Source organism: Streptopelia decaocto (genome assembly GCF_964273445.1).
Source record: "Streptopelia decaocto genome assembly, chromosome: 9".
Taxonomy (NCBI): Eukaryota; Metazoa; Chordata; class Aves; order Columbiformes; family Columbidae; genus Streptopelia; species Streptopelia decaocto.
The window spans coordinates 180,750-195,003 of record NC_138664.1 but is presented as its reverse complement, the minus strand read 5'-3'; the positions used below and the strand labels follow the sequence as shown (position 1 = coordinate 195,003).

At 43.9% G+C, this 14,254-nt stretch overlaps 1 protein-coding gene across 5 annotated transcripts in view; it reads right to left on the bottom strand.

Moving 5' to 3' along the window:
• Window positions 1-14,254, bottom strand: part of RAB27A (RAB27A, member RAS oncogene family) — a 30,068-nt gene that overhangs the window by 14,487 nt on the left and 1,327 nt on the right. Inside the window, exons 1-3 of one of the 5 annotated variants that reach the window (XM_082061260.1) lie at window positions 13,335-13,495; window positions 11,673-11,788; window positions 1,751-1,868 (exon numbers count right to left, since the gene is read on the bottom strand). The gene's annotated coding sequence lies outside the window, so the exon portion shown is untranslated. Of the gene's footprint in view, window positions 1-1,750; window positions 1,869-1,986; window positions 2,233-11,672; window positions 11,789-13,334; window positions 13,496-14,254 lie in introns of those variants that run through there. The other 4 variants (XM_082061258.1, XM_082061261.1, XM_082061259.1 and 1 more) reach the window with 4 other exon arrangements.

Genomic DNA, 14,254 nt, shown 5'->3' with positions numbered 1-14,254 from the left:
CCAGATGAATTAGATTCCTACTTTGTCTTTACCAGGCTTAATTCCTTAGGGTGTTTTATTTAAAATAGTGTTGTAAATGAAAGACATGCTGGAAAAAAGCAAATATACTGAAACCCACTGGGACTATGGTGAGGGTAAAGGAGGCAGCACCACATGCTAGAGTATTGGTTTGCTCTATACAACAGAATCCCAACATTATCAAAATCTAATCCTCAAGTAACTTAGGCTAATGGAAATCATTATCCTAACATGTACTAGAAATTGTTTCTATAACACACATTCAAAACGCACACATAATGCAATAATTGAGAAGCATTATAAATAGTAAATTTCAAAGAAGCAACTATGACAACCAATCCATCCAGCTCAGAAAAAAAAAAAATCACTAAGTCAAGCACCAATGTTCATAAAAACCCTTCCTAACAGTTATTTTTTACAAAAGCTTTTTCATATACTGAGGATGTCTCTAAGGAAACAACAAGAAAACATTTATTTAACCACATTTGTGAATTTGTCACTTCTTTCTCATCAGCACAAGTCAAGGGCTGACAATCAGGACTAGAAAAATCATCTTAAGATACTCTTTGCTAGGTATCAATTAAAACCCTGGGAATGCCTTGTGACCTTCCCACAGAAGTGGAGGAAAATACTGGTTTCTGTTCTCTCAACAACTCCTCCTCAGTTATTTACAGTCTACAAAACGGGAGGTTTGCTCCATGGTTAGAAAAACGCTGGCAAACACACGGGCTGGAAAGGATGCCTGGTCACAAATCCACGCCTGGGTGGCAGGAATGGCCTGGTCAGATGGGCTCATCGTTCGGAGTTTCTTCCAGAGGACACACAGACCAACAGTAATAACATCCCACCCCCATATTGCCTTTACCACAATTAATTTTAAGATGGAAACTATTACTATACGGTTGAAGGCATGTGAACTAGGTGAGCTCTCATGGTTCCTAGCAGTCCGATTTCTTTTGCTAATTAAAAATACCAGACTGTGCAACACACCATTTTTATTCCTTTTATCATCACTACATTTAGTATACATGAGAATAACCACATTAGTGTGCAACCCAGTTAAAAGACCCAACTAAACAAAACACCAACAAACTAATAAACAAACAAACAAACCCCCATATGATTCTAAAGGACTGTTTCATTAAGTAAAATGTCTTTATATGTTAATGAGAACATAGGAATACATAGAGAGGGAAAACATCTAAGAAAAATCTAAAAATACTGAGTTACTTTGTTCTGTATTATGAAACGTTATTTGTGCAGGACACTTTACGACCAAAGGTGGTTCTACCTTCTAACTAGAACAAAAGAAGGAAATGTAGGCTGATGACTTGGGACCAGAAACGGCATCTTACAGTTTCTGAATCCAGACACTGGTCACTGCGGTCTTTTATTTTAATCTTAATGATAAACTTACCTGGGTGTTTCTTTAAATCTGACTGGCTCCTTTGGGCAAAGCAATGACCAAAGATATTCCGCAGACCTGCAGTTTTGCTGTTTAAACCCAAAGCCTGCGTTTTACGTAAGCCAGCATACTTCCCAGTTTTAAGTTTACTTGGATGCAGCAATACTGAACTGTCTCTCAAAATCTAAATATTTCAGGCAGTTTGTCACAAGTACAGCAACACTGTTTCAAAGCTCTGAACCGAGGAACAGTTGGCACACGACTGTCAGCTCAAGGAAAACAACGTAATCTCATGAAAAAAATAAATAAGAGAAAGTGTTTACATACCTATGCTTAACAGCTGCAAACGGATCTGTAGTTTTCCAAGGGTACTTCAGTGATGAGTCTCCTCACACAGTTCAGATCTCTTCAATACCATAGTCATGCAAAAAGAGCCATTTCTCATCTACAGGTGGTATCAGGAGAGAAAGAAAATAAGGCCAAAATACTGTAGCTCAGAATAATAGCGCTAAAATTCACAGTGACATGCAAAGCCGCCAGCCCCACACAGCCACCCTACCCACCTAATTACACTCAGCTGCTTGTCATGTGGTCTCGCTGCCCGATCAAGTGATCTCTTTTCCTCCTTTCAAAACTAAGCCACGTCGCTAACTAGATCTCCCTCAACCAGGTAGCAAAACACTAAGCCTTTGCGTAAACTACTGACCTTCCTTCTTGTGATAAAGGGAGGAAGTTGCAGTGTGTTACATTACAAAAAATTAAAATACAGCAAACACAGTAGTGTACTATAATGAAATAAAGTGAGCACCAAAAGCTCCAAAAACCTCATCAAGAATTTCAGTTTTGAGTCTGGTTTTATTTTATGCCTTTAGAGATGGTAGAAAAAGTTTCCAATAACAAAGTTGGCACAGACACCAGAGTGAGACCACGTGAGAAGGAGCTGGCAGGATGTGGGAGGGCAGCAGGGGACCTGGGGTGGCCATGTCCAGCCCCTTCTGCTGAACCACTTCTGAAGGCAACAAGCTCCAACAAGAGACCAGAGTTAAGAGGATGCCAGAAACTTTCTGAATCCTTGCAGCTAAATTTGCAAGCCCTCCCCCCCGTCCAGTCCTAAGAGATACATGCAGACATTTTAAACATTCACATAATTTCAAGGAAATAAAGTTCCTGATTTAACATGTGAGCCAACTCCTCCTCAACAACGAGTCCATTCATCACGGTCTGTTGACACAGGCACCCAGCAGGGAAGCACCCATCCACGTCTGGCCCGTCACGGCTGTGCTGCCGGCACCACGGCACTCGCCGGACGCAGGTCCCACTGCTGGGCCCGGGGTGGGGGACGGCGCAGCCGCCCGCAGCCACCGCCATCCCCGGCACAAACGCCGCACGGCAGAGCGCTGGCAGGCGAGGACAAAGCAAGCCTTGCACTCGCCATGTCAGATTCAGCAGATGTGAGCTCTGACAGAAAACGGGTGCCCTTGCACAACCCTTTCTTGTCTCAGTTTCTTTCCTCATGGTGTTTCAAAAGCAGAGAAGAAAGGAAATTGAGAAGGTTTCTAAGACTACTTTCCAGTCTTCTAATTTAGAAAGTGCTGCAGCCAGCCTGCTGTAACATTTAACATATTCTTGATGTATTCACCTACCAGTAATGAAGACAACGCCACAAGCTCCGTGATTCGCTTGTTTCAGTGCTCAACTCTCCCACTTCCCCCCTGCGAACCAAGGGCATTTTTACGGCCCCTTCCCCAGCGAACAGTTGTGCAGAGCCAGCAGACACCTGCCAGTGCTGGGACACTTTTCATGCCCTGCCTTAGCTTTTTTTTTCCAGATTTAACTAAAATCCATTTCCATTACATTTTGTTACTGGTTATACTTTTTAAAATTCTACTCATTCTTGGCTTGTTCCAATCTTCTATAAATTTCACCAGTTTCAGAAGAACACAGAAGTCTTTTTTGCTCCCACATGCAATGAAGAAGGGGCAACATTAACATTTTCAATCTTTAAATGCTTCCCTGATTGATGACATCATATTTGCTTACTGAGAAGAAACATTCAGACCACAAGCGCCTGCGAACCCCTGCTGAGGGCTGCGGAGCACAGGGCAGCGCAGGGTGGGAGCACCGACAGCCCCCAGCCCCCAGCCCGCTGCGCACGGGCCCGCGGGCTGAACACAAACCGCGGGCCTGGAATCCTCAACCAGCAATGCAAATGGAGTTCCGGATCTTTGACACCGACATTTTTGCCATCTTTAAGGGGAAAACAATTCATAAATAATTCCCAGACTTCAGCATTTGATTTCAGGACAAAATGAGGCTGTTTACCTTTCCTCTTAGCAACTTGGTGTGAGGCATAACAACTAATTTTCCCTTCTGTCTTCCAGGAAAGGGGTTTATCTGAAACAGTGAGACTTTGCAGGAAGGTACAGCTGATACGAAGCTTATTTTCCGAGTTTGAAATTACATTGATTTCAAACTGCAGAGTTAGTACCAAAACCAAAACCAGAGGGCCTCAGTTTACAAACTGGGAGGACATCACTGTTTGGTTACCTAAAGTCTCTGTTTTTAAACAAACACATTTGCAGGTCTCAGTGAATGCTGCACGAACAGCTGGGCCGGCCCTGAGCAGTGACAGGAAACGCGCCAACGGTGCAGCAGGAACTGGCACAGGAACCGCTGCAGACAGCCCCGAGCAGCCCGCCCTGAGCAGCCCGCCCCGAGAGCCGGCCCGCCTGCCCCGAGAGCCCCGAGAGCCCCGAGAGCCCCGAGAGCCCCGAGAGCCCCGCGCAGCCCTGCCCCGAGAGCCCCGAGACACGGCCCGCCCCGAGAGCCCCGAGAGCCCCGAGAGCCGGCCCGCCTGCCCCGAGAGCCGGTCTGCCCCGAGCAGCCGGCCCGGCCCGCCCCTCCCCACTACCCGCATCTCAGGGGGTTACGAGCACTTGGACATTTTTCTAAGTTTATGTAAGGGGTCAAAATTACTCCAGTGAAGTCCTGAAACTGTGAAATGTAGTTTTGAACCTACAGGTCTACATAGGAATGGCTATATATTTAATTATTAAATCTTCCCATTGTTTCCACAAACAAGTTTTATAAACAGACTGTATGAGCAAGATGACCTGAATGCACGGAATTTATGGCCTTCTTGTAAAAATGATCTCTACGGGCCTAAGAATTTAGGAGGAAATTTGAGGACAGTCAAACACAGTGGACAGTGTGGAGCATTCTTCATCACAAGCATCAGAATATTTGCCTTCAAACATTCCATGCTCTTGAGAAAATCTGCAATAGTCCAAACTGTCCCGTAGCAGGTGCTTCCCCAAGAAGAAAACGCTGGATTGCTACGTGTCTGACCGTGGTTCTTGCAGGAATTTAGACATCTGCCACTGGAGACAAAATAAGGGGAAGAGGATCTAGCAACAGCCTCCTTCTGTGCAGACATTCCAACCCGCCTGGACACCTTCCTGTGTAACCTCACCTGGGTGTTCCTGCTCCGGGGGGACTGGGCTGGATGAGCTTTCCAGGGCCCTTCAACCCCTCGCATCCTGGGATTCTGTGATCTCAGATAATGCTACAGAATAATTCATCTCTATTCTCAAAGCCTAAAGCTGTTACTAACAGCAATGTCAACTGCCTCCACTGCCCCCAGTTACCCAGCTCTCTTGGAGGGCTCCTCTTCAGCACTCTCATCAGTTAATGGCTTTTTCCTACACACATTTAAAAACTCACCACACCCTTACCAACACACATACTTTTCACATGTAGGTTCAACAGATGACCTGCAAGTCTATGGAATGACAACTAATCAGCAGGCAGCCAAGGGTAATTTTGTTTGTCAGCATCCACAAATCTGACCCGTGCCACAAAACCTCTAGAGGCAATGAAAGAGGAAACTTGAAAACTGCAGAGCGGGGAAAAGCAGCCACTGGGACACACTGCCCATGAACTGACTCACGCGCACGGCGGAGAACTTCAAGGAGAGCCAGAGCACACGCTATACAGCAATTACCTCACAGTGAGAGAATAACCCTACAAAATACAAAGAGAAAACATGAGAAAAGAGTAAATGGGGAAAAATATGAACATATTAATTGGTGCAGACAGATTCCTACAACTGTAAAACAGAATTACTGTTGCTTCCTTGGAAGAAAGTCAGCTTCTTACAAAAAGACACTCCGGAAAAAATTAGAGGGGATGACAGGATGTGCTGCAAAGGAAAACTGACCAGCTGTCACGTGAAAGAGCTTGGGGACTAAGTGCTGCAGCAGTCCATAAGTGCTGCAACACGCCAACACCTCAAGATCTGAAAGGAGGAGACAAAATCCTTTATATTGATTTTTTTCTGCTTGCCTCTCACCAATATCATTCTAAGAGGAAGGGTAGACAGCTCACACTCAGAACATCAGCTTTCACACCAGAAATGTAATAGCCAAACTTTCCAGCATCAAATCATGAAATACCCCTTCAGTGATTAAAATGAAAGTATGTCAGGTAAGCCTTCCTGCCACGCAAAAGGCCCATCTGCTAAATAATTAGTAATACTATAGATTAAAGTAAAACTTCCATGTTTTGTTGTTTCAACTATCAGCCAGTCTAGGCAGTTTCTAGTAGTGGTGACAGAGCTTTCATTTAGCACTGCAAGAGATAAAGTATGGGTATGTTTAAGGTCAGTAGCATTTTACATGGGAAAGCACTTCTTAAAAAAGTCCCCTGCAAGAGAGGCTCTCAATGACTGACTTCGAGAGTTACCAGGTTTCTTCACATTTTTTAAAAAAATTAAAGTTGTTTTCATGGAACATGTACTGCCTAACAACAGCAATTCTTCCCAACAATCGGCACTTAGGGAAACTTTAGACCAAACTGTCATCTTTTTTTTGCATGAAAAACATCAAAGAATTGTTTCCTAAAATAAAATTCGCTTATATTTGAAGAACCCATTAGTATCTCAGAAAAGACTGGTAAAATCGCCCTAAACAAGCAGATCTAATTGATTTGTCAACACTGTTGAACCACGAGCTTACTGCCTCCATCACTGTTTAAGAAGCCAGCGCGGGCAGTGTGAGCCGAGCAGAGCCACGGCGCCCGCTCCAGATCCCCGCGCAAGGGCAGGGAAGCAAACAAAACTATCCTGAATCAGGTCCTGTCTTACTACAGTTCTGAAATATTAGAAAGAAAACAGTAGAAAAAAATACAGTGTCCATGTGCAAGGCGTTAAGACACCAAGAAATGGTGAATAAAAAGTTCTGTCTTTAAAATGGCAAAAAAAATGTATTCGTGTAAGAACAAACACGATGATTCATTTTGACTGAAACGAACAAATTTATCCTTTTGCATGTAGGAAACGGTATTTTGGTAACATTCACACTATTCAAATTACATCATCTGTACTTAAACCAGGAACATTTAACCAAAAGATGGATGAATTACTCAACATGCCCCAGCTGTGAGACTTATGTTGGTTCCGTGTTTTGTAAAACTGAGGCAGAGGGCGGCTGATTGCATGAAGAGAGCACCCAAACAGAAACGCACGCGGCGCCCCCGCGTTTCAGCCAGAGGCTGCAAAATCGTCTGTCTCTGAAGAGTTACAAATCTCATTTTACATCAGCCATCTTTACCTACATATTAAAAGGGCTGATGACTAAGTGTATTTTTTAAATTAAAAACGCAGCAGCTCTACAGAAAGCTGTTGTACCAGTGTAAAGGAACATGTGCACTGCATATGCATATTTTGAATGTTTTGCAATCCAGTCATATTAATACAGTCTTGAAAGTTGCTTTCATGTTTATGTTCATTCCTAATCTTAACTGATATGCACTACCTGAGTCCATACATCATTGCCAAGTAAAAGACACCGCTTTTTAAAACTGATCTCAGCAGAGCTCCAGTTTCGTCACAGCTGGGTTTTCTTTCCAGCACAAGAAGACCCTGTCCGTATCTTCTGTAAATCTACTTAACAGGGCAAGCGGTCCTTCACTCTGCTCATAAGCTGACAACAGTGTCCTTCATACTTTAAATTTGCTCTCAGGAGGTAAAATTGAAAAGCTGGTTATTTGCCCTGTTTGACAGATATAGACATATACCTCTTATGACTGCAGCAAAGTATTCCTTTTGTCCTATATTACTGTTCAATCTTCCATACAACAAAGCACATGAAACCTCACTAAACACCTGTGATGCTTGTTTTTCACCTTTACCATTTCTTAAACTGTGAACATCATTAACATTAGAGCTCCTTCATTCATTCAGTGACTCCCAAAGTTAAGTATAACTAACCTGACTGGTTGATCTTATCTCCTTCAGGGTGTGCAAGAGGAGTAGGTGGGCTTCTACAGGACACTACCAAAGTGTCCTTTGAGTTCCACCGGCCCTATTCAACTCCCTGTGCAACTCCCAGTTACAACAATGGTACCGCTCCCGCTCCTCAGGGTCCCTCGGGATGCTGGGCTGCAGAAAAATACCACACGGCTCAGCACACCACCCTGGAGATTGTAAATGCACGAGGGGCTCCATGGGGCAAAGCCCCAAATTTGCAATGCAAAAACCAAAGCTGAAACGAGGACATGGCTCCGAGCCTGGTCTCCTAAGGAAACAAAGCCTCTTAGAGAGAGGGGTAGAAACATGGAATTTCTGTCATCTCTGCCATCCCTCCCAACATTGGAATCTCTGGATCAGTTTTAACGCTCCTTCACAGAGGGGAAGAAGTCGCAAAGATATAAAGTTCCTATACAGTTCATGAAAAATTGGCAGACGGATAAAGGACAGAGCTGCACGCCCCCGGCGCAAGCCGGCAGCTACGGGTTCTCAGCTCCGTAAGGGGCAGCCTCCAGCTGGACAAGCTGTACCTGCGCTGCTTCAGACCAGCCACAGCACGTTCTGGGACAGCCATTCAATTTTACATTTACTTTCCATTTAAAGACATTTTCTGTTTAAAAGCAAATTAAATTTTAAGCACATCTACTATTAAAAATTAAAAGTTAATAGAATAAAAACTAGTTGACTTTCACTGTATTGGCATTAAAATTTTGGGAATTTTTTATGTTTCGTTTTCAAATCTACTGGAAAGCATGATGCTACTTTGGCAGCACGTTCTTTTCCTCGGTCTTCCAAAGCCTGCTCTTCAGCTTCTGCTGACACACAGCAAGATATCATCCCCATCCTGCGCATTGGATGCTATATCCAAACTAGCAATTCTAGAAAAATATCAAACAGAGATTTATGGTCACCTCTTTTATTTCATAGCTAAAGAGCATTAAAAAAAACAAAACCAAAAAACTGCTACTTGAACAATTCCAACTTAGGGCTGCATTTATCCAAACTAAAATTATGAGAGCGTTGCTACCGAATTCAGAAGTACAATCAAATTCAGACAGGATTGTTTGCAAACTTGGATGACACCATCTCTGTACAAAGATATCTATCCTGACACCATTGTAATGCAGGAAAGAATATGGAAAAATTAAGTATAGCCAGACAGTTCATGCCCCAGCAGAAAAGACCTGTCAAGCTGAATTATTGTTAGAGGAGAAAGTCAGTGGAGCATGTGCTGTTGCACGGGTCTCGAAGTGCTGGGTGAGAAACACTGCTGCAAACGGACGGTACCAGCAGGGCTAGAATCTAATCTGATACCTGTATTTTGGGTCACATTCAGTCATGCATAACGTTTGGTTTGGAGCCAAACAAGTAAGGGGACGAGAATTATGATTAACATTTGCAATTAAAAAAAAAAAAAAAAAATCCTACTTTTTGCTGTAATCCACATTCTGAATGTTAGCTAGGCTCCAAAGCAGACTTGGAAAGCACCACCCGTCGGCAATAACTATAACAGCAACTCCTCTCTCATGCAAACCTTGCATAAAACAGTTTCGCAGCATAAGCAGCTCCCAGAACTGCCAGCTTTGACTGACATGCTGAAGCCTCAAAAGCCGATCACTCTCCATGTGTGATGCACTCATGACCGTGTTAGTCATGCAATTATCAGCAGGCATTTCCAGAAGGAATATAATTTCCCTCAGCAACTACTCATGTGAAATATTATACTTGCAAGACTGACTGACACACAAGAAAACCACAAAACTTGCATTTTTTAATCATAAAAATGAATCAAATTTTCTTTTCCTCCTACCCAACACACATGCTTTATTAGTTTTTATCACTAATAGTAGCCTTCAGTCTAGTCCAAACATTCCCATTCCCCATGGATGTTATTGGAAAGAACTGTTTTCAGTTCACAGAGCAACCTTTTCCTTATAGCTCTTTGTGCAGCTATGAGAACCAAATGGAATATCCATTAGTTATGAAAATGAGATAGGCCCTCAGAGTGAAACTTGGTTGCGTTGGAGAGCACACGCTGTTCACTTTCACGGTTGTATAGCAGCCACTGTGACAGCACAGCCGTTCTGAAGTGTTTCATTAGAAACGGAAGGATGCCTTGGAAACAGCAGTACTTCTGCAAGAGAAACTTCATCGCTTTCTGATGGCATATGCTGCCTCATGGGTCAATATGCTTAACAGAAGTACTATAAAAATTGTGTATCAATTGTTTTCAATTTCGTTTTGTATTTGCTGTTTCTAATTGAAACCTGAAAAGGGGTTACATACCTGAAAGCTCACCTACCCTTACCAACAACATAATTTGGTCTGATAAAAGGCAATACTTCTACCCACGGAGCTCACCTTACCTGAAACAAAAAACAACTGAATCTTGGGCAATACTCAGCTATTCTGCTACTTCTTCTTTTATCCTTCTATTACCTTTCCAAGTGATGGTTGTACACACAAGCAGTAAGATGGCCACTGCAACACTGCAACTGCAAACTCCAAGAGTAATTTGGAATCGGTTACTTGGTTTGTGTAGTGGTCATCCTTATACCCGTCTCCAGTGTTCTATCTGCACATAAATATTTCAGCTAGGTATACTCCTTACAGTCCTTTCATTCACATAAATCTTTTACACAAAGAATCACTGCAGAAGTGTAGAATGATTTTCAATATACCATTTGCAAGCGCCAACAAATCTAACTTTTAATTTAAAAATGCTGCTCATTTAAAAACACTCATTTCTTCCACTGCAAACCACAAATTTCTAGAAAAGCTGTACTCCTCCTCCTAAGCTTGTATCTTCATCGCTGCTTCCTGCCCCCTCCCTGCCCTACTGCCAGTCTTCGCACTGTCTTCCAGAAGTGCCTTTGTTTAATGTGGTTTAGTCTTACCGATTTTTGGCAAGCATCTGACATACAGAAAGAGAACAGCTATGGGAAATGGGTTTGCAAACTCAGGAAAATAGCACTGCATTGGTGTACACTTCGATATTCTCTTCAGAGCCATAAAAGCAAGGACCTTTGCTTTTTTCTTTTCCTTGCAGTAGTTTAAAATACTGAAGAACTTGTCAGGTCAGCTCCAAAGGGCTAGCCAGCAAGTCAGTAAAAAGGATTCCAAGGCCCAGGACTATGCAAAACTGTTAGACATTTACAAGTGTATTTTCAACCTCTTGAAGCCACAGCAACATCACAGGAAAAACATATGCTGGTTATATGTAATTTTTTTAATCTATATGCCATAACTTCACCTTCAAAGCTTACTAGATTGGAAAATGGATCACAGACATTGAGAGTACTTATTACAATGATCAAAAGTAAATTCCATTGTATTATGTCTGAAAACAAAACAGGAGAGAAAGTAGAGGTCAGGACTTCTCGTTCACTATGGTTTTACCTCAACTGGAAGTAAAAGGGTATGATCTCAGCTGACTGAATGTGGTTCAAGTTAGTGCTGCCTCCTGACAGGGATGCAGTTTTCAGACTAAGACAACCAAAAGAGAAATGAGGGAAAGAAACCTCATAACCACACGGCTATTCCCAGAGGAAGAGTAGTTGAGAACATATTTGTACAAATAGAAAAAAAAGTATCTCCAGCATGAGTTGTATCTGCAAGACGAGCAAAAGCAAGTCCTTGAGCACTTGACATGCCCAGCCCAGCAAATGCTTAGCTATAAATGTCTAAGTAACCCTTTGAAATTATTGAATAACAGACTTAACTATATGCAGGATCAGATCACATGTGCGGTGGAGTACAATAACTCAGCTTTAATACAGAAGAGAGTATGTGATGATTAACTATTTAAATCATAAGTCTAACACATTATAAATGCATCTTGTTATAATTGTCTGCTGAGACATTAACAGGGGAAAAAGAGTTGTCATTCCTTATACTCCATCCCTAGTGCCAGTTTTGCATGTTTCTAAATTATATTCTTACCAGCCCTCTGTGGACAGCGACAGACTGCTCTTAGTAATGGTGCTGATCTGCGAGTTCAGGGTTATGCCGAAAACTGATGGACTGGTCAACGGTCATTCTGCCAACACAGCAGATACCTGGCAGTGACAGAACCACCAAGAAGCCAAAGAAGACACACAAGGATTACTGCTCATTATACTTATTTCTGTAAATGTCAAAAGCTACTTAAAAGTTCTTTTATCGCACCAATCTTCTCTTTGAAATAAAAGGAAATGTGTAGTCAAGTGATAAAATAATGTGTTCCCACGTTTAACGATAGTGATAAAAACAAATGTAGTCTGGTCTTAGATATGTGGTCACAGATAAGAAATTCTATTAACTGTAAAAATAAAACAGTGTGAGCTGTAGCACAGCTTCCCCACTCAGAACTCCTTTGTGCAGGAGATCAAGTGGATGTAAAACTAGAATCCAGAACTAGAAACACAGGAACATGCTGATCTTTCTTTCCATCTTTTTAACCATGCTTTTGAGACACCCATTTAGCATCACAAATGCTATTCCTACAATTATGGATCAACACTTGAAATTCATGTTGTACTATATGCTTTTCCCAGCTGGAAAACACTGGAACAGTAACAAGTAGTATAAGGCTATGAAAAGAAACAAGGGCTGAGAAGACAAGTCCACATAAGGATAAATTTCCAAGACAAGGCAGGCAGAATAGATTGTAGAAACTGATTAGTGCTGCTAATGCATTTTATGCGTAGAAATCAATAAACATTTTGTAGATGTTAAATGAAAACTGTAAGTATAGAGAAACATCACCTTGCTAGTAACGTCTAGCAGAACTCCTAACTTCAAACATGCATATGTATTATCCTGATGAAAAACTCAAAATAACTAATCATTAGAGAAAATGCTGAAGGAGTCATACAATCAGAAAGCTCAAAATACACCTGATCCATCTCTAGGGAGGGATAAAAATTAAAGTTGGGTGGTTTTGACAGTTCTAGGCATGTCCTTTATACTTGGCTAGCACCGTAAAAAATACTACTTGTATATTAGTATAACCTAGTTACTGACAGAGCTAGAAAAACCAAGATGTTTTTCGGATGCATTTAGCTTTCTTTAGATGCAAGATCATCAAAGCATTATTTTAGACCTCCTGAACCCTCCCAAGCAAGCAGACTGTCAGACAAACATGCAGCATCCAGAAGGAAGCAACAGACCTGTTGATACTCAAAAGATTTAAGATCTTGTTCAACAGGTAAAACACACTTACAGTGCTCCATCAACAATTCACCATTTGTAAAGGCCTTTACTTTTAAAATCAGATGTACCATTTCTCCCTTTTACAAAAGAAATGCGTGTCTTGAGCTGCGGGAAACTCACACATCGTACAGCTGCTACACGCGAGGGCCTCAGAGGGACCCCCAGCGCGAAGTTCAGCATGCGTGCGAGCTGGGGAAAGGCCGGAGCTTCCCACTTTCCTTTTGATCTCAGGATAAGCCCCCCTGGTTAAAGCCCACGCAGCGGGTTCCGGGCAGCGCCCCCCCCGCCGGCTGCGGGCCGGGGTGCCCGAGATGATCCATTAACTGCATCCCGGCCCGCCCCGAGCGCCCCGCAGCTGCGGCGGCCCCGTCGGAGCGGACAGGACCGCGCACCGCGCTCGCTGCCCCCTACCTGCTCGCCTCCCCGGCCACCGGGACCCGCGTCCCTCCGCACCTGCCCTTTTTTGGGCTGCAAAGCGTCCGTTTTCCGCCAAGGCAACGCCACTTCCCGCAGGGCCCGAGGCAGTGCCGAAGCTGCCCCTCCCGGCCGCGGGGCAGCGGCAGCGGCACCGCCCCGGCCCGCCCCCCGCGGGACGGCCGCCCCGCCCCGGCCCGCCCCCCGCGGGACGGCCGCCCCGCCCCGGCCCGCCCCCCGCGGGACGGCCGCCCCGCCCCGGCCCGCCCCCCGCGGGACGGCCGCCCCGCCCCGGCCCGCCCCCCGCGGGACGGCCGCCCCGGCCCCCGCCTCCTGCTGCTCGCTTTGTCACACCCGGGCCGCTCTCAACAGGCGGGCTCTGCAGCCCTACTTCTTGCTTTGTGAAGACCACGCACGTTCAATAAACTTCATTAGAGGAAAAACAGGGTTTGAAGAGAAAATACGCGGTGTCAGGTACCGTCCACCACCGTGGACTTCGTGATTTCTTCTGCCGCCTGATGGCTCCTTCCTCACAAGAGGAAAGCACGTTCTCTTTGCTCAGTTTCTCAATACACCCACTCTAGAGCCAGCAATCTCCAGGATTCAGCAAGCACATCTTAGGCTCAGCTGCATCAATAACCCTTCCTGACTGCACCAAGATTTCCAGCAGTTATACTTAGAAACAAAGTGCCTACTAGCCTTTTAAAAATAGCCTTCAATATATAGTCATCTTGTAAATAAAAAACATTGCTGGAGTCACCACAGCAGTTATTCTGTTTGCACTCATCACAGCCTTGTGGCATTACCTAATGACCAAACTACGTTTATCATAATCAGCTGCAGCTCCCAGTCCACCTTTCACTGCCGTCCTCCCATCTGAGCTCCTGTGACATCTGCCCACTGCCTCCAGCTGTCAC